Here is a 21698-nt window from a genome sequence, read left to right as displayed (position 1 = left end):
CCGATTTGAAAGGAACATTTTTTCCCACTTGGAAAGGTTAGCAGCCTTTGTCTGTGCGAGTGATTTAATATAATGGACCATGATTATTGTTGGATTATTATAATGGCACATTGGCACAGTTATAGTTAAAGTTTTGGCAGAGTTTGTCTCATAAACTGCTATTTTACAACTCGGCTGTAAAAGTTTACTTCGGTCTGAAACTTGAGATACAAGATCTCAGTCCAGGAGGAGTCTTTTTACTTTTTTTGAAGCCAAATTAAAAGAAAAAAATGCTTAAAAATTCTCCTGGCTAATGTTTAAGTTATGCAAGTATTAAATACAAATTGAAATCTACTGGCTGAAGACACTTGACGGCATTTCCTTGCTCCTGAATACCTTTGAATTAAATCAAAATATTTTCAACCCCTTTTATGTAGAAACATGGCTTTCTCACTTTCAGTATTTTGAAGAAAAATGTGAAATAGTAAAGCAGCTGAGTTATTAAACAGAAAAATGAAGAGTGTGTGCCACAAGCACTTTCTTCAATAGGATTACTAGCCTATAGTTGTTAAGAACACAACTGATTTTTTTATTTTGCATATGTAAATACACAATCATTTGTTTTAAATCAATGTTTGCAAAGTTTTTTTGCAATGTACTAGTATACTGAGGAAAAATTCACCTTGTTTTAAAAGCCCCTCTGGCCATTCTAGAGTAAGACTATAGGATGAACGAAGTCCAACACTTTATCATCTGCACAAAGGCACTGACTTTTCTCCAAATTTTTTGATTCTTAAAGGCACAGTAGCCAAGTGACCACATCAGTTCTTGTTTCCGCTTCCCCAAAGAACTCTAAAGGAACTCAGATACCAACCTGTGAAAATACTGTAACTCTACCATTTATATCCACCTGGTGCCAAAGACATTGCAGATGGCAAATATTCCATCAATCCTAGAAAAAAGCTTTGCGAGAAATACAGGGCAGCAAGTAATTTCTGGATTAGAACTGTAGGAACTATAATAAAGAATAGAATTATTCAAGATAAAAATAGAATGCTAGAAACAAAACAGTAATAAGTGGTCATTTCTCACTGCAGAAGGAACTTTTCAAAAGAAATTTCCAATGGTTATTGCTGTTAACTATATTCATTAATGGCCTGGAAAAGGGGGTAAATAGTTTCACTACTCCAATAACTTTATATCAGCAGCCAAACTAAAGGTAACCACAAAAAGATGCAAAAGGACACTCCACACTCAGCAATAAAATGACAAATGAAATCCCGTGTCAATAAACACGAAGCAACACAGATGGGAAAAATAACTGGAGCCATAAATACACAAGGATATGCTTTAGGTTAGCTATAAGCATGTAGGAAAGAGGTCTGGAGATCTAAGTAGGCAGCGCATGGAAAGGAGAGCTCAGTGGAAGTTGAAAGGGGGGAAAAAAAAAAGAGGATTAAGCATTTTGAGGAAAGGAACACCTGATCATTACCTAAACCTGCAGCCTGCCTAGGTTATAGTTCTGGTCACTCATCTCAAAAAAGTACATACAAGAACAAAGGCATACAGGGAAGGCCAATGAGGCTACATGGAATGGCTTTCAAGATGAGCTTATATAGGTAAGGATCCTGCAGCTTGGGGTAGAGAGAACTGGCGGGACATTACAGGTAGATGTCTGCACAACCATAAACAGCATAGAGAAAGGATGTAAAGAAAAATCATTCATCGCTGCTTACTTTATAAGAGTTAGGGGACATTAAAAACAAGGAGGAAGCCCCTGTGCCATCCTTTGTAATTAAGCAGAGTGCAGTACTCCAGGAGCCAAAAGCACAAATGGTTTCTAAAAGGGACTAGGAAGTTCACAGAGGAATGGTTACAGGCAGGACAGGTCTTCTCCCACTTCACCTCTGCCTCCCAGTAATGCCAAAGGGCATCTGGCTAATCCGCTCCCTCCTCCCTTCTGTCCACTGCTTGCTCCCTGCTGTGCTTTCTTACCCAGAGCAGATGTAACTCTACCACCATGCAGGCATCCTTGCCTGCATCGTTTCTCCTGACAGCACCCTTTATTCACTAGCGCACCGAAGCCTATTTGGAGAACTCTGAAGATCTATTTACTGAAATACTTACCTAGAACACCCCAGGGATTTGGGGGATGCAAAGAAGGACCAGAGACATCTCTGATACAAGCCCTGGCCAGTTCCAGGTGCCTTTAGCCTGCAACTCACAGCCCGAAGAAACACCACCGGAAAACATTCCTGTTCTGGCAAGAATAGAAGGTTTCAAACTCATAACCCCTAAGCTGTTTCTACCCAATATTTTGAGGTTACCCTCTGAGTTTTCCTTGAATCCACTCTTTCAATTTTGAGCCATTTACATGGCAGGGGGCTGATGCAAACAGCTCTGGCTCAGGACAGCCAAAATCAGGAATCTTTGGGCACTTTTGGGGAGCTGTGGGATTTCCCCCCCGCCCCTTCCCCTTACTGTATGGTGGGTCTTGGAAAATGCTGGCTGCTCACTGGTGAAAACTTATCCGTCCAGATTCTGGATAGCAAACAAAACGGTTTTCCCTAAAAAAAAAAATTTCTTAACAGATAAGTTTTAGCATCTGATCCCTGTGATTCGCACTCTTGTTGCGCAGAAGAGTACTTTAAGTAATCTTTGCCCTGCTTAATCCCCCTTTATCCTGTGCTACACTTTATAAATGCATGTGTAAAAGGAGCGGTAAGCAGCAACAGACTGCTGTGCTACTTCAAACGTGCCTACTGGAGCACCCTGTGTACTCCACAAAGCCATGGCCATCCTTCTTACTGACCCAGCCTAAGAATTCTGAAGGTCAAGACAAACTCAAATTTAAAGCTAATCTGCTATCTGCTTAGTGACAGTTAACATTTTTCACTGGGTAAAAAGTATTAAATGCAGCCTATAGCTTCTAATATTAAAATTTTTATTTTTTTTACTTTTTAATACTGCTTGTAGCACAATTTGTAACATTCCAAGTCATATTTATCTTTTGTGTATTAAAATATGATGCCATTCTATAAATAGCTACAGGTTTCTTGGCAATGTTGGTGTGACGGCGGATTAATTAAACTGGAAAGCAGAGAGTGTGGGGACTAGATTTATATAATGAAAACAATATATCTGCTAACACTGGAGAAGTGCTGACACTGTAATAATGCTGATATTAATATTTGGTACAGAACATCTTAGAGCACATTAGTAAGATGGTTAAATCTGGTGGGCTGAGAAATAATCAGAACACAGAAATTACCAGAAGAAATTAAAACTGTTACTTTACTATTAGTACCAGGAGCCTCACTCCTGTTCAGATTCACTGGTATCTTATATTTTAATACCCAGTGCCTGCAAAGAGCAGTTCACTATTCTCCCATGTGAGCTCCAGAGCAGTTGCAAGCATATTTGGATGTTTGCTGGATTGTGTCCCTAGCTGACAACACACCAATCTGGAGTCAAAAGTGGACTAGAGAAATCAATGAGGAAAAAAAACCAAACCAAAACAACATATAACAAGATGGCTGTATTAGCTAGCTGGTATACTGAAAGAAGGGATAATTTTATGTTAATGTAGCCCTGTTGACTTCAAAACCAACTCTATTACAGTGTGGAGAGTGAACATCCAATCATCACATCAAAACAAGTAGTTTGGCCTTATGAACATTTCCCAGGATTTCATAGAAAATCTCATGTAGAAAATTACCTTCAAAGTTTATACAGAACAAAGAAACAGGGGAAAAAAGCAGAAAATACACAAAGAAGCTAATTAAAAAAAAAAATCCCCATAAATACAGGATGTCCCAGGGCATTTAAACATTCAAGAATGTTAAAACTCATTCAAACCTTACTTCACTACACTTAGAAAATGAAAGGCACCTACTAATTCCCATTTGATACCTTCGGCATTTCAAGTTCCACCTCATCCCAGGGCATTGTGCATGATGGAAACAAACATTAAAACTAAGTTATTTATTCAAATTATAGAATAAAGAGTCAAAGCAAAGATATATATGCATGTCAGTGGTCCAAATAAATTAGGGTCATTTTCATGAGGAGATGATGACAATTTTTACATTTATGATAATATTTTCCACATAACTATTCTGTCTGGTGACATTTTTGCACATATATTAAATATATGTGACGGTATATAATATATAGCTAGATATTTGACCACTGCTAAACGCAGCAGTAGTCTGAATACATTTACAGACTGTCAAATATTTTAGACTGTCAAGTGATGCATTTTAAAACATAGTAAAATGAAGATAATTTACAGAGGAAGAGGAAGATTCTGCTCTTGGCTTCTAATAAGTAACCTCAGCCTCCTGACAGGTCTGAGAGTACCTGACCACATCATTATTACCTGTAAAGGCATAAGCCACCTTAGGAAGTAACAGAGGTGGGAAGATGCTTATAGGACCAGGCTACCTGCATAAATCAATGCAGAGCTACTGATAAAGTTATACTAATTCTCACCAGCTGAGAACCTGGCCAAATATCTTAAATCCTGCTTCCTGTAGAATACAGCCCGATGCAGGAAGAGAAACATGAGCAAAGGCAGCGATGTTTGAATTTTTAAGGCAACCTTCGTTCTGGCACTTGGCATTTTTATTTAATTGAACATACTTAACAGAATTAGCAGAGATAAACTTTATAGTGAGAGAATAACAGAAGGTAGGCTCTGTCTGGCTTCACCTACTTCAACCCAACTCTTGTCTCTATTCTCCTCCCCAGCTGGCCCTCACCCCTTAATTCACAACCCTGCCCCTCCAGCCTCATCTCCTGACCTCATTCCCTTATTCCCCATCTTTCTGGCTAGAATCCAATACCCCAGCCCCTTGCCAAGTCCTCCCCCGGGGCTCATCATCTCTCTGCTCCTTCTCTTCCACCTTCCCGGGTCCTTCACCTTTCCAACCAAACCCCAGGCTTCCATTCCCACATTGCCTGCCCTGCAATTCATCTCATCTACATCCAAACCAAATAGCCCTCAAGACTGCTTAGGAAATAATAAACTAACACAGAGGTGTAGGCTTCCTAGCACGAGTATTTGCCATCCTCTCAAAGCCTTGAAGAGGCGGGCAGCTCATGGAAGGCACATCTTCACCTTCCACCCCACAGCATCCCTGCCCTGGGGATGAGGCAGACTCGGAGAGGCTCTGTGGCTCTTTGGGCAGAGAGCCTTGTGCGCCGCTACAATCCCACTCCTTGCTGCTGAATATGCATGAACTAAGTTTGTTAAAAGCCTGACAGCTTTGCCAAATTGGGGTGGATTTTGACAGAAACTGCAAAAGGCATATCCTTGAAACAAAGGCCAGCTCGTTGCCAGCTTTCAAGCCTCTGCTCCAAAGCATGGGTGTGCCATGCAGTTTTAGAGAAAAGATCACCAGAATTGGTTCTTTGCCTTTCTTTTCTTTTATTTTTTTCTACTATTGCAAAACACTGTTGTTCCAGCCTCCCCCCTGCCCTGCTCCACTGCCCCCCCGCTGTATTTTTTGAGATTGTTTCAGTTGAAATTTTGCAGTCTAGAGCAGATACCTGGCATGGAAAGCACATCACCAAAGCAATTAAAATTAGCAAAGACATATGCACCTGAAAACAGGATCTCCTGAAGGCCCCTTGATTGTGAAGTGTTCTTCCAGTCCCAGTTTCTCAAAGCTTAGGCTGTACGGCGTACTCTGTCCTTTCTCACAGCTAGATCCACACCCCGTTGCAAGGTCATTTCCAGCAACCTCAGGATGGAGCACTTTCAGGGAGGTGCAGATTTCTGCTCATGTGGCAAGGTGCTTGGCTTTTTAAGGGAAAAAGACTTTTAATTAAAAATTAGTTCCAGGAAAAGGGATGAACCAAAACATGAAGCCAGTGCATCTAGAATTTGTTAATGGGTTGTTTTAAAATTGTGAGGTGCTTAAGTCCAGGATAGGTTCCAGACACACTGAATAAATATAAATAAATGCAGTATTCCCCAATCTGCCCCAAATGGGATATAAGCAACGACTGACAAGCTGCCTACAGAGCCTAAGGAAGGAAACAGATGTAGAAACTTTTATAGGCAATTCCTCAGATTCACTAGGAACACTGGTTAAGCGTTAAAAAAGAAAGAGCCAAACATGAACAGTCATTTATGCATGTCTAAAACTTCTGTTTTGAGCCAAGAGCCAAGCCAGCCTCCAAGCTACTGGAGATATCCTGGTCCTCACCTTCTCCAGGGGAACACTGGCCAGGCGGCACCTGTCCGAGGTCTGTGCTGCATCCCAAAAGGCAGCACAGAATGCCACAGTCTGTGCTTCTCATCTATTTATTATAAGCGTTGGAAGCTCCAGCTTCTGTCAATTGTAGCCACTAGTGGATTCAACAAAACTTTGTTCTTTTGCTTCTTGCAGCTGACAAGGAAGCCAGGAGCTGCCGAGCCACAGCCACCCTTTCCTTTCCCCATCCTCCGTGCATTGCAAGGCACAGTATGTAGCAGACAATCGCTGAAATCCAACTGGCTCTCATTTACACTTCTAAACATACCCAGGGGAGATCTAAGAAACCCCCCAGTTTGGCTTTCTACTCCTGAACTGAGACTTCAAACTATTCCAGGTGGTCAATGCTTCTTCTCAGCCAAGGCCATGATGCACTGCATGGTTCAGGAAGACAGAAATGTGGCGTTACAAAGTAGCTCAGATGATGGAAAACTATGCAAATGGTTCCATTTATGGTATATTGCAGAAAGCTCTGTGTACAGATATTGTATGTGGCCAGGCTGGAAGCTTTATGTCCATTAATGACTAACTGGAGGACAACGCACACAAGAGACGTGGAGTTCACTGAAACGCTCGGCTCCAGTTTTGGAAATTCTGGGCTCTACTCCAAATTCCCCAGTAAGTCCCTACCCCCACTGGTCTGAAACAAAACACTCGCCTTCCTAAAAAGCCAGAGGAACGCTTCGGTCGCCAGCCTCTGTACTGAGACAGGGGTCAGTTTAGATGAGACTCAGGGAGTGCTGGGATGCACATCTGTTCCAGCATCCCACCAAAACCCTTCCTTGGAGAGTTACTGCAGTCTTACTTTGCCAAAACTTCCCTGCCACTTATTTCCCCTCTGTCAAAGCCTGTGCAGGGTACACACATGAATTAAATTCCTTCTCTTGGGAAATGGTTTAGGTTAGAACACCCAGAATCAAGGCTTTTACTACAGGCTCAGCCCTGCCAGATGCTCAACACCTCTTCCTTGTTCGATGACTGCCAACCAACAGCCCCAAAAGCCAAAATCCCATCACTACCTCACGGCAAGATGAAAATTAACAGGAAGCCCATATTCCCCAGCCCTATTTCATTTACAAACCCTTACAGGTCAGTCTAGTTTCACTTGCAGGAAAACCATATCAACGCAGTGTTTCCCATCAATAGGACACAACCCTATTCAAGAATCAATAGATCAGCATCCCTTTCTTTTTAGGATGCTGACTCAGTGTTACTGAACGAAAGGCTTCCTTTAAACTCCTCGACTTGAATTCCTCTGCTGACAAACATGTGCACCACCACCCCCAATAGTAAGAGGAATGGTAATTATTTCCCCAGAGAACAATAATTTTGCAATGAATTTCAGAAGCAGCATGATTTAACAAATTAAGCTGAGCACCAAGGATACTAAAGGCAGTTAACTTCTTTGAAGCTAATGGTATCAAAAATTATTTCTGATATCCCTTTAAACACTTTCACTTTGAAAGGATAAATACAGAGTTCTTGAGTTTTTAAAGGAGCAAAAATCTAAACCTGACTCTAGAGAAACATCTTTCCAACTGGTAAATCACATCTCTCTTCCCAGCCCTTTTTAGAATTCCCTACAGTTATTAATTGATAAGCCTATAATAGAAACAATATTAAATAGCGGCATCCCATTCAAAGTGGCAGCATTTTTACTTTCTTATTCAGACTTTGGCGGCTTTTTTCCACATATTAAAAGTGACATTTTTTACATCTTCCTATTACTTAGCACTGTTGGATTCTTGCTATTTTATAATTACCTTACAAAAGACAACAAACTGCTAAAAAATGGCTAAAAGTACAGTTTTCCTTAGGAAAACAGCAGCAGCATCCTGCCAACAGGACATTACAACTGTTAAAGGATTTCTGTGTAGCTGGGGAATTCTGCTCAAATGTAATTTTATTTTTTTTTTCTATGACACAGGGAGGAACATATTAAACTCCTAAAAAGATCCTTCCCTCCATAAATTGTTCCTTTTCCCTTTGATAAATGCCATCTCAGAGATGGTGATACACATAAACTTTGAGGATTTATAGTGCATTTCCAACACTAATATTAAACATATCCTTTAAACTTTTTTTGGAAAACTTTCGATTTCCCCCCCACCCCTTCAGAATCATTTAATAGCTGTTAAGTCACCTTCAAAGAATTTGCAAATCCTTTGAAGTACAGTATAAAAAATAGACTTCAACATCTTCCGAACAGTTGCAGGTAATGTGTAATAATTTTTGAAAGCACATAGAGAAATGGCTGTCCAATGCCAAGTTACCCACTCCTACGCTGAAAACATCCTCTTGTCAAAGTCAATTTTACAAGCATGCTTTTGTTGAGCTCCCTTATGCTACAGTGGCATTGGGTACGAATGACATGGAATATTCCCCCCCCCCCCCTTTTTGGATAACTTAAATGTGTTTCATTTTTAGAGAGGAGATTCTTCCACAATTCCTTTGCAGCAGGGCTTTGGTTTGCAACAACATCTTGCTTTCCCTCCACAAAGACAACGGATATCTTCACTGCCTCATGTCTTACTTACAGATCTGATTTGGTGGAGCTGTTGAATAGGAAGGTTTCTGCATACCTATCATAGATTTTTCCATTTTGTGACAACGTGGCCATGGATTGTCAATAATAAGCCTTTAGGAACAAAGTGCTCCTGAGCAGAGTATATCACTCACTTCTAGTCAATTACTAAAAATCTTTAAAAGATTTCAAATTTTAACTCACTCCAAACTCCCTCAACACGCACATGGCAGAGTGATGCTATTGCCCAACCACCTGAAAACAAAGATTTCTGGTGTATGAAAAACCACAATTATCTGTCCTTTAAAAGTTCAGAGTGCAGAAGCTTTGCATAATTAAAACATTTTCTGAATCTTGCTAGTGGCCCAAAGGTTAAATACTTTTCTTTGCTAGTACAGACCACATAATTGAGAGGAAGTGAGTTTATTCTTTGAAAGGCCATGAAAAAAAAAACCAAAACCCAAAACTCAGAAGTTTATTTGTGCTTGCAAATCCTTTCAGGTCTAAAGAACCAGCAAGATAATAAATTGTTTTTGCTGAAAACAGGAAGTTTGGCAGAGATGCAAAAGGACAGCTAAACTTTGGCTAGACAACCCAAAACACTGTGTTCTACTTTGAAAGTATTTCCAACAACAGGGAAAAAAAAAAAAAAAAAAAAAAAAAAGAAGTGAAGCGCCTCAAATCCATAGAAAGCTAAAGGAACAGCAAAGGCATCTGGCAGCAGTAATTTGTTGCCAAACTTGTGGTTGTGTTGTGCTGGCTTACAGGCTGGTTTGCCAGTTTGCAGTAACTTGCATCAAGAGCAGCTGAAACCCACATTTATAAAGCCTCAAATGGTGCCAAAGCTAGAAAAGTCTCGAGGAGTCTTTTCTTTCTTCTTTTCATCCAACCAAGACCAAAAGAATAAATAAATAAGTGTCATTCATAATGTTCTGGTGTATAAGGGGAGACAACAGAATTTTGAGTCTTGTCTCTACCAGGTTTGACGGAGTGAAGGCTAAATTATGCCCACGTGGTACCCGATGGAGCAATGCCAACACCCCTGACTCATGCCACCTCCTTCCCACTCCTACCCCATCATCAGGGCCTTCTGGCAGGAGAAGGCATCATTCAGCACGCAACGCAACAGCTCATAGGACATCTGCGTAAAATCATGTTTCTTTAACAAGAGCGTATGCTGACAATACGTCCATCCCAGACAGCACTGGAAACTAAGACACGCTCCAGCCTTTCAGAGGGATTTCAATGGGTTACAGGACACGACCACTTGCTACAGCCTGGGAGTGAAGCCAGTGATTAGACTTACGGTAGGCTCCAGCACTGTCCCCTTTTTGTTGATATAGTGGCACTTTCTGGCTCAGTTCTGGCCTGGGTGAATTACCTCTCTCCTTCCCAACAGCCAAGCCGGGTTCAGGGGTTGCCATAGGCCAGGGATCGCTCCTAGGAAGCTGCTCAAGCATTGCTGCCTTCTTTTAGGAATGGAAGGTTTTAGACCACACCGATACAAGCTGTACTATGACATTTGCCCAGAGGAACAGAGAACAAATCCCTAACCACTTCACCACAAGTCTAACAAATGACACAAAGGGTCCCTTCCAGTACTATATTCTTATGAATGCAGTATTTAAGTAAGGAAATGTTAAATACATTAGCTTTGTTTCTTTAGACAGAATTGGCCATGATTAATTGGAGAGCTTCCCCTCCCAAAATGCTGGGCTTGGGGGTTTTTTTCCTCCTTTTTTTCTCTCCTCCCTTCCCACTCATATTTATTACAAAAACGCACATCTTAAAAACATTTATCACGAAGGACCAGGGGACACTTTGGGCCAACCAAAACATAAATATTATCAATACCACCATAAATATTATCTTCTGAAACACGCAACTGTGAAATGCTACGATCATAGACTGATTTTTTTATAAGATCCATTACTATTGTTACACAGAGTCTTAACACCCAACTTTACCAACAGATATGATCTTGACTGTATCCGTTTCTTTTAATCCTGAAAGAAGGCTTCATCAAACAATTCTAAAATAGAGTGTGTGGGAAAGCAAGCTCAAATCTTTTTTCTCATTTCGCTTCCTCACTACAGTTACTTATTGAATTTAACTGCAGGACCACTCATCTACACTTGCAGGAGCACAGGCAAGACAAAGGAAACACACTGGTACACTACAAAGATACAACGTGCATAAAGCTGGACCACAAAGGTCTTGAGAAGTTTTAATGATTAGCAAGGATACCAATAAGGAGCGGGAAAAAGACTGCCTTTGTTTTACAGTGTTTGCCCTGGGACACTTAAAAAACATGACGCTTCTAGAAGGGCTTCCAGTCAGAACCCTGATGTTCTCAGCCTCTCTGAAAACCCAGACCAAGCACTTCATATTCACCACCCTCAGCATCTGCTCTTCAAGGGTAACAACGATAACAATTTTAAGACAACACCCACACCTTAACAACACTTCTCATCTGTTCAAAACAAAACACTTCACAGAGGAGGCAAAACATTGTCATTCCTGGTTTAGAAACTGAGAAATTCAAGTATGGAAGAATGAAATCACTTACCCAAGCCCATTCAGCAGAAGCAGTGGCAGAGAGGAGAAGCAGCCAGGGTCCCTGCGCAGATCTCCAGTGTAAGCCTTTAACACTCTGCACCGCACCTTGAACTTCAGTAGAGCAAGTAATGTTATGCTTGACTCTTTCACAGATCTGGGCCGAGCTTTAGTTCTAATCTAGAAGCACTTCAAAAGCTGTGGATTAAAAAGCTCTGTATAAATGCAAAGTGTGATTATTATTCAACAGATACTGGAAAAATTACTGCAGTTTGTATTTGTTTTTTGGTATTTGGGGGATTTATGTTGTTTCAACACTTGAACAGCTTTTGATAATGACACCATCTGTTAATTCTCACCCCTCACTAAATTAGAACAAGTGGTAGAATTGTTAGACTGCAGTTTTACAGATCCCAGCTTAGCAAACAAATCCAAACCCAAGGTCAGCAAGAGGCATTACCAGCAGTGGGAGGCAGCAACCGGTCAGGCACAACTTCCAGCCCAAGCAGAGGAAAGAGATAGGACCATCAGGAGCAACACGGCTCTCAGCCAGCCCTCTGGAATAGCTCTTTGTCAGGCTGTGCTCCCTTTCCTGACCTCACCAGGGCAATGAACATCATTAACTCACAGGCTGCTCAGATTGGCAGGGCAGCAGTTGGTGGGGTATTTCAGTTCTGATTTGAGGTATCTGCAAGGTGGTACGGACACCTGGGTATGTTAAAGGCTCTCAGACTGCAACAAGCTTCAGGTGGGCAGAGCTCTGTCCTAGCCAAACGCCTTGTTAAATTCACATTCCTAGATTAGGGTCCAAGCTGGTGTAAATCACTGTAATTTCATATGCAGAACACATGCAATACTTGCAAAAATACCAACTGTAGAGCTGGAGGACCACCACAGGCGTGTATTGGCAATACATTTTTAAGTGAAATAAAAGTTTATAATCAACCTGTTGGTCGCACTCCCCCCACCCTCCCTGGATATCCTTCTCTCTCTGCTCTAAGTGGTGTTCTTCCTCTGTCTTTGTACAGGTCATAGGAGCATTTATTTAAGACATGTGTACCTGAAAAAGGGTCAGATTATGTTACATGCAGATAACACACTGAAAACACACAGCTCCCGGTGTCTAGACTACTCCCTGTATATGTTGTTAAACATCCCTTAGTTTTTCTAAGAACCTTTTTAACCTTCTCTTTCCAAATTTTTCTTCACAATTGCATTCTTTTCTTGGATACTGGACCAAATCCCAAACAGCTGAAATCTTCCATTTCTCAAAACCATTTTATTAAAAGGATGGACTTTTACCACAAACGCAAACTGTGATACATACCTACATCACTATACAAGGCAACAGGGAGTTTGCTTGTTATTTATGAATGTTCAGCCCTCCACAATCCTGCCTATGCAGGAGTCAGGCACAATAGTGCAGTTACACTTGTCTGGCAATACCCCTGGTGGGGCTTTTCATATCACGTTTCTTTGGTATTCATCATCACTGTAATACCTAATTACCTCATGCCCAGGAATGCAATAGGTTTCTCACCTGCCATTAGCACAATTTTCCACTGTGAGCTTATAAGAAGATTCATGTAAAGCAGGGAATTAGGTTCCTCTTCCCCTTACAGACAGGGACCTGAAGGTATGTTGGTGGCACAGTAGAATAATGTAATGCTGTGAAAACCCTACCTTTGGTAATCAAAAAAAGCATAGTCATTTTAGAATGATGCTTTGCCTGACCTAACATAAACATCTCAGGTTATATTTCCATCAAGGATATCACATACTGAGGCACAGAGAGAACGTGCCTACCCTAGAGTTGCACAAAACATCAGCGGCAGGCTTAGGCAAAAGTCAAGATTCTCCAAACTCTACTTCTATGTCTCAGATGGAAGGAAATCCTTCCCTCCAGAATGTCCTCCAGCTGCAAAAAACATGAACTCTCCTCTCCATCCTCCAGACTGAACTACAATAAATGAGAACGAGCTTCGCAAAGTCTTCTCTCTCAACTGGTTGTAGTAGGTGTCATCATGGTGGACCACGGCCATTTCCCATGGACTCATGTTCCAGAGGAGACACAGAACTGGCAGCGGCTAGTCAACAGGCTATTGTATATGGCACCAGGACTTACCCAGAAAGAATTAGTTGTGAGCTAAGAACAAGGAAGCGACTTTCTCCACTGCTGAAATGCTATTTCCAAACTGACCAGCACTATATGAGACTGCATTGGAAAATGAGACTTCTGGTAGCCCCAGGAAAGGCAGGTTAAGAAATTTAACCCAAAAGGTGTGTGTGTGCTGCCATGATGGGGCGAGAAAGGTGCCCAATGTGTAAAATCTGCCTAACACCAACTCCCAGTCCTTACTCCTCAGTCCCATTGACTGTGACTATTTGAAGCACATTGTAGGCAGCTCACAGCGCACCCCAAGTGACCTGAAGCCACTTGTTGCTGTTATTAAGGGGCAATTATCCCTAAAAAGGAAGAAGAATGAGACATTTACTGGGCATTACAGGCACATGGTTGACATCACTACGAGCCAATCAGGACCCATGAATCCAGGCCAGTTTTCTAAAGTCCTTTATGTCATTGTTTTACAAAAGGTATTTGATACCATTGCTGCCTTCTCAGATGTGATCTCATCCTTGACCCCGAGTGGCACTTTTAGGAATAGCTCCCCCAGGTTTACTTTTATCAGATCATAAAGTACATCATATTCCCTTGCCCATGAGATGTGCTAAAACTTGTATCATTTCTAACTGGAAATCCTATAAAGCTGCCGGACAGTTTTTGTCCACAAAAAATTGAAGTCAAAGTTGGAATGGATGAGAAGGAAGCTTCCAAGATTAAAAAAGGGTGTGATTGGTGGAGGAAACTAAAATCTGGAGGACTTTTCCCTAAATACAGTAAGAACTACTTTTTTGGGGGGGTAATAACAGCAGGGCTGTATCCCTTCTTGGAGTAATAAACACACAGTCCCTGACTGACTTGTCTCACTAATATTACAAATATATGTCATATGCTATATTAAATATTTTCAGGTTTTCCTATCTCTGCCCTAGGTGAACTCATTTTAAAACTATTGCTGTTAAACTGTTAAAGAAAAAGAAGTATTTTAAGATGTAGGTAAAGCGAGATTATCATACGAGTACATGGAAAATACCCCTCACTGCCCTTCAAAACAAGTAAAATGTCCAAATATAGGCACTTTAACACCCAATACAAAGGTTTCAAAGTAGGGCTATGCTAACTGTAACCCTGCGATTCTCTACAGAAAACCAGGGTGGAGCACACACACTCCAGCATCACTCCTTGCAGCATCCTAGGGAGATTCCTGGAGTTATTTTTTTATTTTGCAGATCTGCAAACTAAGTATGAGGAGTTAAATAACTCGCCCAAGGTCTCAGTGCAAGCCTGCTTCACAGTCAAATTTTCACGGTTGAAGATAAGTAAGCAGCGAGAATCTAAACAAGCAGGCAGGTTGGAGGATGTCAAGAAAAGTGGCCAGGAAGACTTGAGTCACAGCTGGCATGGGTCAGCGTGTAAGTTGAGGGGGCAGAGGATAAACTGAAGCTAAATATACTCCAACTCCTTGTAGACTCTGCGCTGGCAGTAGGCCAGACTGCAGCAGTAATGGCTGGGGCAGGTTTAAAGTGCTCTCCCCTGCCAGCTAGTCAGTCCTGCCTTAAATTAACCCAGCTGACTTTAGACTGAAACAGATGATGGGTCCTCATAAACTCAATTACACCAGTTCAGCCATGAGCAGGGAAGGCTCGAGACGAACTCTGGTGCTTTACAAATATCTTGAAACTCCACTGTCTTCCCTGCAGTGACTGTTGACAGTGACCTACATTCTTAAATCCATCTGAAAGACAAAGCTTCTGGTTAACGTAAGCAGCATCACTTTCAGGAGTCTTTGCCTAAGATTGCTGTATAGACGATGAAAGGAGGCTTTCTGAGACCATTTCTCCACTGGATGTCAACATGTAGCAATGAATTCACTCAAGATGTTCCTGTGGATCTTTTTCCTGTTAGGGTCATCCATTTCTCTGGGCTCCTTTTATTACACTCTCTGATCTTTCCAACTGCAAGAAACCACAATACTGCTTTACCAGAGACTTGTTTAACTCCTGATATAAAATGATGCTCACATACACCATTATCAATTCTGCTACAATCCAACCATTTAGTATTAAATTAGTTTAGATAAAATTTTAAAAACAGTGTCTGTAAAAGTATGTGTATGTGCATGGATATAAATATAGTTCAACTGCTAAATTTACATGCTGAGCCTATGTTTTCTGTAATAAAATATTTAAGTGGTTTCAACTCCACAGTGAGATTTAAAAAAAAAAAAGAAAAAAGTCTAAGATAGAATGAAACATCAGCACAGGACAGTATTGACTGGACATAATCAATCACCCGGACTAGTACAAAGATAAGTATCTTCATTGTGGACTGACAAGGGCCAGTACAGATTTTCCCAGAGAGAAATAACCTCAATAATACCATCTCATGCCACAGTAAACTAAGATCAAGCTTTCATTTTAAGCTGCATTTCTAATGCCTAGCACTTAAATACCAGAAAAGTCTGATAAAGAATTGCCCGAGGCCGAGCCAAAGCAGAGTAAAATGCAGTGCTGTAGTCTGCCCCCGTAATGCAGCTGAAGCTGGTGGAGGCTTCAGAGAGCAGTTCTGTGGAATCTAATAAGAGCTAAATACTTTGATTGCCTTTCCACCTCAGTTTTTTCTATGCTGCTTCAGAAATTTGGCTTTCCTGAAAAGTCACCTTTGAGGCTGGTCTCTCATAGCCAGGGCTGGACTGGTGGCAGGACTTGCTTGAGCTGAGTCCTGGTAGCTCAAGTAGAAGCTCTCCCACTTGTCATCACAGAATATATGACCTTATTACTCCTCCCTCGGTTCTGGCACTGACTGTTAACGCTGTTTGCAGCCAGTGAAGTTTCTTCAGTGCTCTCTGCTGCTGTGTCTCCCAGCTCCTTCTGCTTTTGTTTTCCAATTGCAGCAAAAAATATGTGAATCCCATTTTCCGCCAACAGCAAGATGAACAAACTCCAGAAAACAACAAGAAAGGTAGCAAAGCAGGAAGATTTGTGTTAGGGTTGTACTTCTAGCTAAGGATACATCGAAACTTGCAGGAATTTATCTGTATATCGATGAGATGATGCCACTTGCTACTGTAGGATCTGGACAAATCAGTTAAACTATGGCCCTCCACAGCTCAGATTTATCTCAGATTTTACTGGCGAGGAGAACGGAGAGTCAGAGAAGCCACAGGACGAGCCCACACTCGTGAAGAAAGTCAGCAGTAGACCTAGATCTGCTGGCTCACCGCCCCGGGCATTTAGCTTTCCACAGGCTTCCTGTTAGCAAGGGGTATTGCGGAGAGACGGAGAACCGGGCGGTTTTGGGCAAAGTAGCCCTTTTTCCATCGGCAGCGAGAAGGTCGCCAGGCAGGACTGGAGAGATGGCAGGGCTGCAGCAGCCTCCTCTCTGGCTGGGAGCAGTCCCTCTGTCAGAGCGTGAGCTCCCCTTGCTCTCGCACAGCCCCATCCAAAAGGCATTGTCTGGAAGCAATTAGAGATCTATTTTTTTTTTTCCATCGTTGCCTGACAACTTCAGCAGACGCACATGTAGTCATCCCCCTCTGCTTCTAAAGAACTTTGCTTACTGTTAACTATTTAAATGTTGAAAGTATTAAAGCTAATTGAACTCACTGCTCGGAGAACTGAGGTCAACTGTTGTGTACGGTAACACTGTTTGGGTAAAAGGACTTTGGGGTAGTTTAGAAATCTTTAGAAAAGCGCTCATGCTTGTCCACATACTTGTCAGTCCTACTTGTCATTACTAATGTTTTTTTTTTAGGTTGGACAAACAGATGGAGCTGTTTTGAGGAACTCCTCAAGGAACCGCTGGATGAACTAACTCTGGAGTTAGTGCTGAAAGTGGTGACACGAGACACTACGCAGCTGGCCAAATTTTAAGCACCTTGCTTCAGGTGCTTAACTTGGCACAGTCTTTATGATCCATAGAGGGGGAAAGGGGAAAAGAGGTAGGGAGGGGCAGTCCGAAAAAAGATAGCCTCTTCCACAGAGCAATTCGGATTCATATTTAGAGGCCATAATTGCCTTATGGAGGGGCTGTCTCCTTGTCAACTTTATAGGAAACCTCAAAAAATTATGCTCTAATTGTAGATACTGTGAATATCACCTCAGTGTCACACAGAGAGTCTCAGACAGTAAATGAGAAAAGCTCTCTTGAATTCAAAGGTGTTATTGTTTACTTACATTCTGCTGAGGATTCAGCCCAGTATTTTTAAAATGCCAGTGCTCCTTGGCCTGTGGGTGAACAACTTTATTCTGATAGACATACTTTTTTAGGGAGAAAAAAAGAAAGAAAGAAGTTGGTGGACTTGAATGGAACAGCAGCATGAGAGGACTTGGCCTTGGCAGCTGTAAATCCAGAGCAAGTGACACCACATCAGGACCAGACCTGTAGAGCAAAGATGTTCCCAATGCTGTGACATCACCTCCTACATGCACAAATAGACTATCTTCCATAGCACCAAACTGGTGGCTTTGGGGGTACAAGGTCTTTGGTTGCTGCCTGGAAAAAGCAGCCTGCTAGAAATAAACAACAGGTATTGTTGATTTTATAGAAGTGTGAGTTGTCTTTAAGGTGTGCTGAGGAATGTGAGCATACCACACATACAGACATTCTTTGCAGTCAAAGACTGAGAAGAAGAAAAAGAAGAGAGACGGCAAGGAAGGCTCATTCATCCTCATCTGCCAGGTCTAAGGCCAGTAGCTAGGCACTTCTGTTTTGTAGGAGGGAAGGAAGTCCGCTGGAAGCATGATTCTGGAAGGTTACAAGGAGCTGTGCTGCTGTTGGAGAGGTTATCATGGGACCAGAGACAGCTAAGCTCTAAAGAAGATTGCAGTTATGGTATGTCCAAGCTGTCTTGTCATTAATCATCTAACCAGTCTTCTGGGAGATGACAGGAAACCTCCAGATGGCAAAGTCCATGCCCTAGACACGCTTATATCCTTTCACATCTGTGACTACAGCCTCACACAGGCTTTGCAAAGAACAACATTTGAGCTTCCACCACCTTTTGAACTACCCCAGCAGTACAGGGAACGGTCATGAATGACTCGGTCTTACTTACTGGGTCATCAGCCAAACTTTGGAATCTGTATGAAACAATGAATTACTATCAAAGGGATATGAACAGGCCAAAGCAGCTGCAGGGCTCTTCTGGGGAAAAGCAAGGGTCTTGCATTTGTCCTTCACTTGTATCAGAATGGGAATAACCTGATGACCTAAGAAGCGGAGTCATTTTTAATACCTGCTCCTTTCTCCCAGGACCTGGAGGGCTAGAGTCCTGCATGCTTCGTCTCACTGGTTATCATTATTATGTCATCCAGATCAATCATTTCAAGCTCATTGGGTTGTAAATGCAGCTTTGATCATTCGTTACACTTTGTTAGTATTTATCAGAGCCAGGACTCCGTTAATCTGAAACAGCAGGACTCAAAAACCCAGGAAACCTGGGCTTCAAGAGCACTTACTGCAAGTTGGAGGGGTGGTGTTTTGGCTTGTTTGTTTTCTAAATTATTCACTTCAGAAAAATTTCCAAAGTGCTGTAGGATACAGCTCCAAAAGGCAAGAGGAAATTTTCACTCTCTCACGACAGGCACTGTGAGGGTGAAACGCAAAGTGCCTGCCGGTGCTGGAAGCCCATCGTGCTCCAGCAGATCGGAAACAGGCACAGGACAGGGAGTCCTCTGTTGGCAAAACCTCTTTTATGTCAAAGTATGTGTAAGGCTCCTGGGGCTGATCCACAGAGCACTGAAGTCATTGAAACCAATAGGCCTAACTCATAAAGTGCTCCGGAGCAGGTCTTTCGCAGGTTTTAAGTCCTTGTATGCACTGGCTTCAGCTTATATTGCATTTAGGATGAAGCAAAAGCGTCGCTTTTTAATTCCAAGCCCAGGAACTGAAAGGAGGACTGCGCTCCAAATGCTCTCCTTAGCGACGACAAGCAAAAATTCTTTAGCACCATCTAGCTAACGTCGAAGGTAACCCACATTGACACTTCCTACAAATCTGCTCTGCCACCGACACTCCCTGGCTTGAGCATGCAGACTTCAAAAGCCGAAGAGAAAGGCATTGCATGCTGATGAGGAGGAGAGGATGGTTTTAGCGAAGCACCCAAGAGCAGAGCGTGCATTTCGCATAGAGCCAGCTGGGACACCAATTATTGGCCACGGGAACTGCAAGTGCGAATTTCATAAAACAATTTACACAGTACCTCATCCAACAACCTGAGAAAACACAGCAGCAGGACATGGGAGGGGACAAGAATACGTTTTTTGCTGAAATGTCAGAGGGAACACAGATGAAAAAAATGCTGTGGAAGCAAAACTTAATGCAGAAAGATTTGGTAAAGCTGAATAAAGGGCTACAAAATTAATGGGAGGTGCCTAGAAAAACTTTGAGAGAATAGTCAGAGGCAGTCAATCAAAATCCTTCACAAGTTCATGCAATATTTGTTGAAATATTTCTGTAGAAAAAAAAATACAATAGGGTGAACAGTTCAAAACAGTCCAGTATTTTGAAATTAAAGAGCTGGAATTTTCCTCTTTGCAATCAATTTCTTTCTTAAGATTTTACAATGTTGTATTATTATATAAAATGTAGAAACAAAACCCCAGAAAACCCAGTTAGCAACGTACATTGCAATTTTTCTAAAAGGAACATCTCAGAGTCCCCTTTATAAACCTATTTTGTCGAAAAATTTGAAACTGATGGATATTGCATTTCAGAATGTAGCCAAATGGTAAAAACTCAAGAAAAGGATTTTCCCCCCTAAAAGTTTCATGAAAAAATTTCAAAACTTCTTTATTTTCCCCCTAAAGTTCTGGTAAGAAATCAGTTAACGTGATATCGGAACTGCCTGCAGGATAAGGTACAATTCTCTAAAGAACTATTTGAGTTGGGAACCTCCCTTTTCTAAAGAATTACTAGTAAAGTATAAATTTACCTAAATTATCATTTCACATAGGACTGACTCATTGTCAGAAAGGAGTACGTGTTCACCTTTCATGGCTTTCTCAAGGAAAAAGAATTAAAATATACAAGACTAGGAAGCATTTTGATTTAGCACTGGCTCAATTCTCCCCACACAGAGTGTTTGTCTTTTCTTGTTTGTTTTCTTAAGAAATGACCCAAACCAATCACATATTATGTTTCCACAAGTAAGGACCATGGGCAAACCGATGCATTTTTATTTAAGCACTTGTACCCTGATTTTTAGACTAGAAAGACCCAATTTCAAGCCCTAAAATGAGCAGTATCTCCCTAGGCTAACTTGTGGGCCAATACTAAAAGCAGTGTGTGTACAGTCTTTTGCACACGCCTGTGCTCCCAACTAGGAGATGGAAAGAGGCAGCGATATCTCTGGCTTAGTGACCATCCGAAAGCTTTGCATCCTGCAACCGCAGCAGGCTGATAACAGCTCCTCAGTCTAGATAAAATAGGTATCACCCTACAAAGACCAGCTATACAGACCATACCCTGTAGAAAGGAGAGGCTCAAAGAAGGTACAAATTTTGAGGATGGGGCTTGCGTGGGGACAAGAGGAGGAGAAGACTGCAGAGGACCACAACCCCTTCCACAGGAATACTCCAAACCTCCGCCAATCCAAGTTACATTCACCATCACACCATGTAACGTGGTCAGAAACTAGAGGGAAAGGAAATTGCACCAAATCTGACAAAATCAATACCTACGGAGCACTGGGGTGGAGATGCTGAGCTGTGCGGTGCCAAAGAAACGGGAGCCAGCGCTCCCACTGGGCCTCCTGGCTACCCAGCACGTGGCCACCTCCCGTCGCACTGCCCTCCGGCTAGCGTGGTGATGCTCTCAGGGCTTTGGAAACAGCCCATGTTTGGTTGGATTTGCTTACTTAGGGAGAGAATCGAGGGATGAGCTTTTGTTTGCTTTTCTTTTTTACTTGCCTGTTTGGGGTATTTCGTTCTTTTACAATTCGGCTTGTACAAAATACTCTGTCAAAATGCACACGACAGAATTGCCTCTGAGTCTCCGAGCGTACGCTATTCCCACGCCCTCTCACACCCTGTAATAAGCTTTTTTGTCTACTATAATTAACTCTCAGGACTCAGTCCCTGTTTCCCTAAAATCCCACACAGTCCTACACTTAGTATATTGCTGCTGCTTTTGCTTTACCCGCTAATAACCCTTTCCCCTCCCTGAATTGCTTTCATACATTCGCTGTCTTTCCAGCCGCTACATGCTGAATTTGGACTTCCTGATTGCTTAATTAAGTCACTTTTACCTAAAT

At 41.9% G+C, this 21698-nt stretch overlaps 2 protein-coding genes across 2 annotated transcripts in view; one reads left to right on the top strand and one right to left on the bottom strand.

Moving 5' to 3' along the window:
* Window positions 1-11431, bottom strand: part of MEIS1 (Meis homeobox 1) — a 212431-nt gene extending 201000 nt beyond the window's left edge. The window contains exon 1 of the mRNA XM_075749706.1: window positions 11336-11431. The gene's annotated coding sequence lies outside the window, so the exon portion shown is untranslated. The remainder of the gene's footprint in view (window positions 1-11335) is intronic.
* Window positions 1-21698, top strand: part of LOC142601226 (uncharacterized) — a 409261-nt gene that overhangs the window by 283998 nt on the left and 103565 nt on the right. The window lies entirely within an intron of this gene.

The sequence above is a fragment of the Balearica regulorum genome, chromosome 3, assembly GCF_011004875.1.
Source record: "Balearica regulorum gibbericeps isolate bBalReg1 chromosome 3, bBalReg1.pri, whole genome shotgun sequence".
NCBI classification, from domain to species: Eukaryota; Metazoa; Chordata; class Aves; order Gruiformes; family Gruidae; genus Balearica; species Balearica regulorum.
Note: the sequence above shows the minus strand (reverse complement) of the source record. Positions and strands in the feature narration are given on the sequence as shown.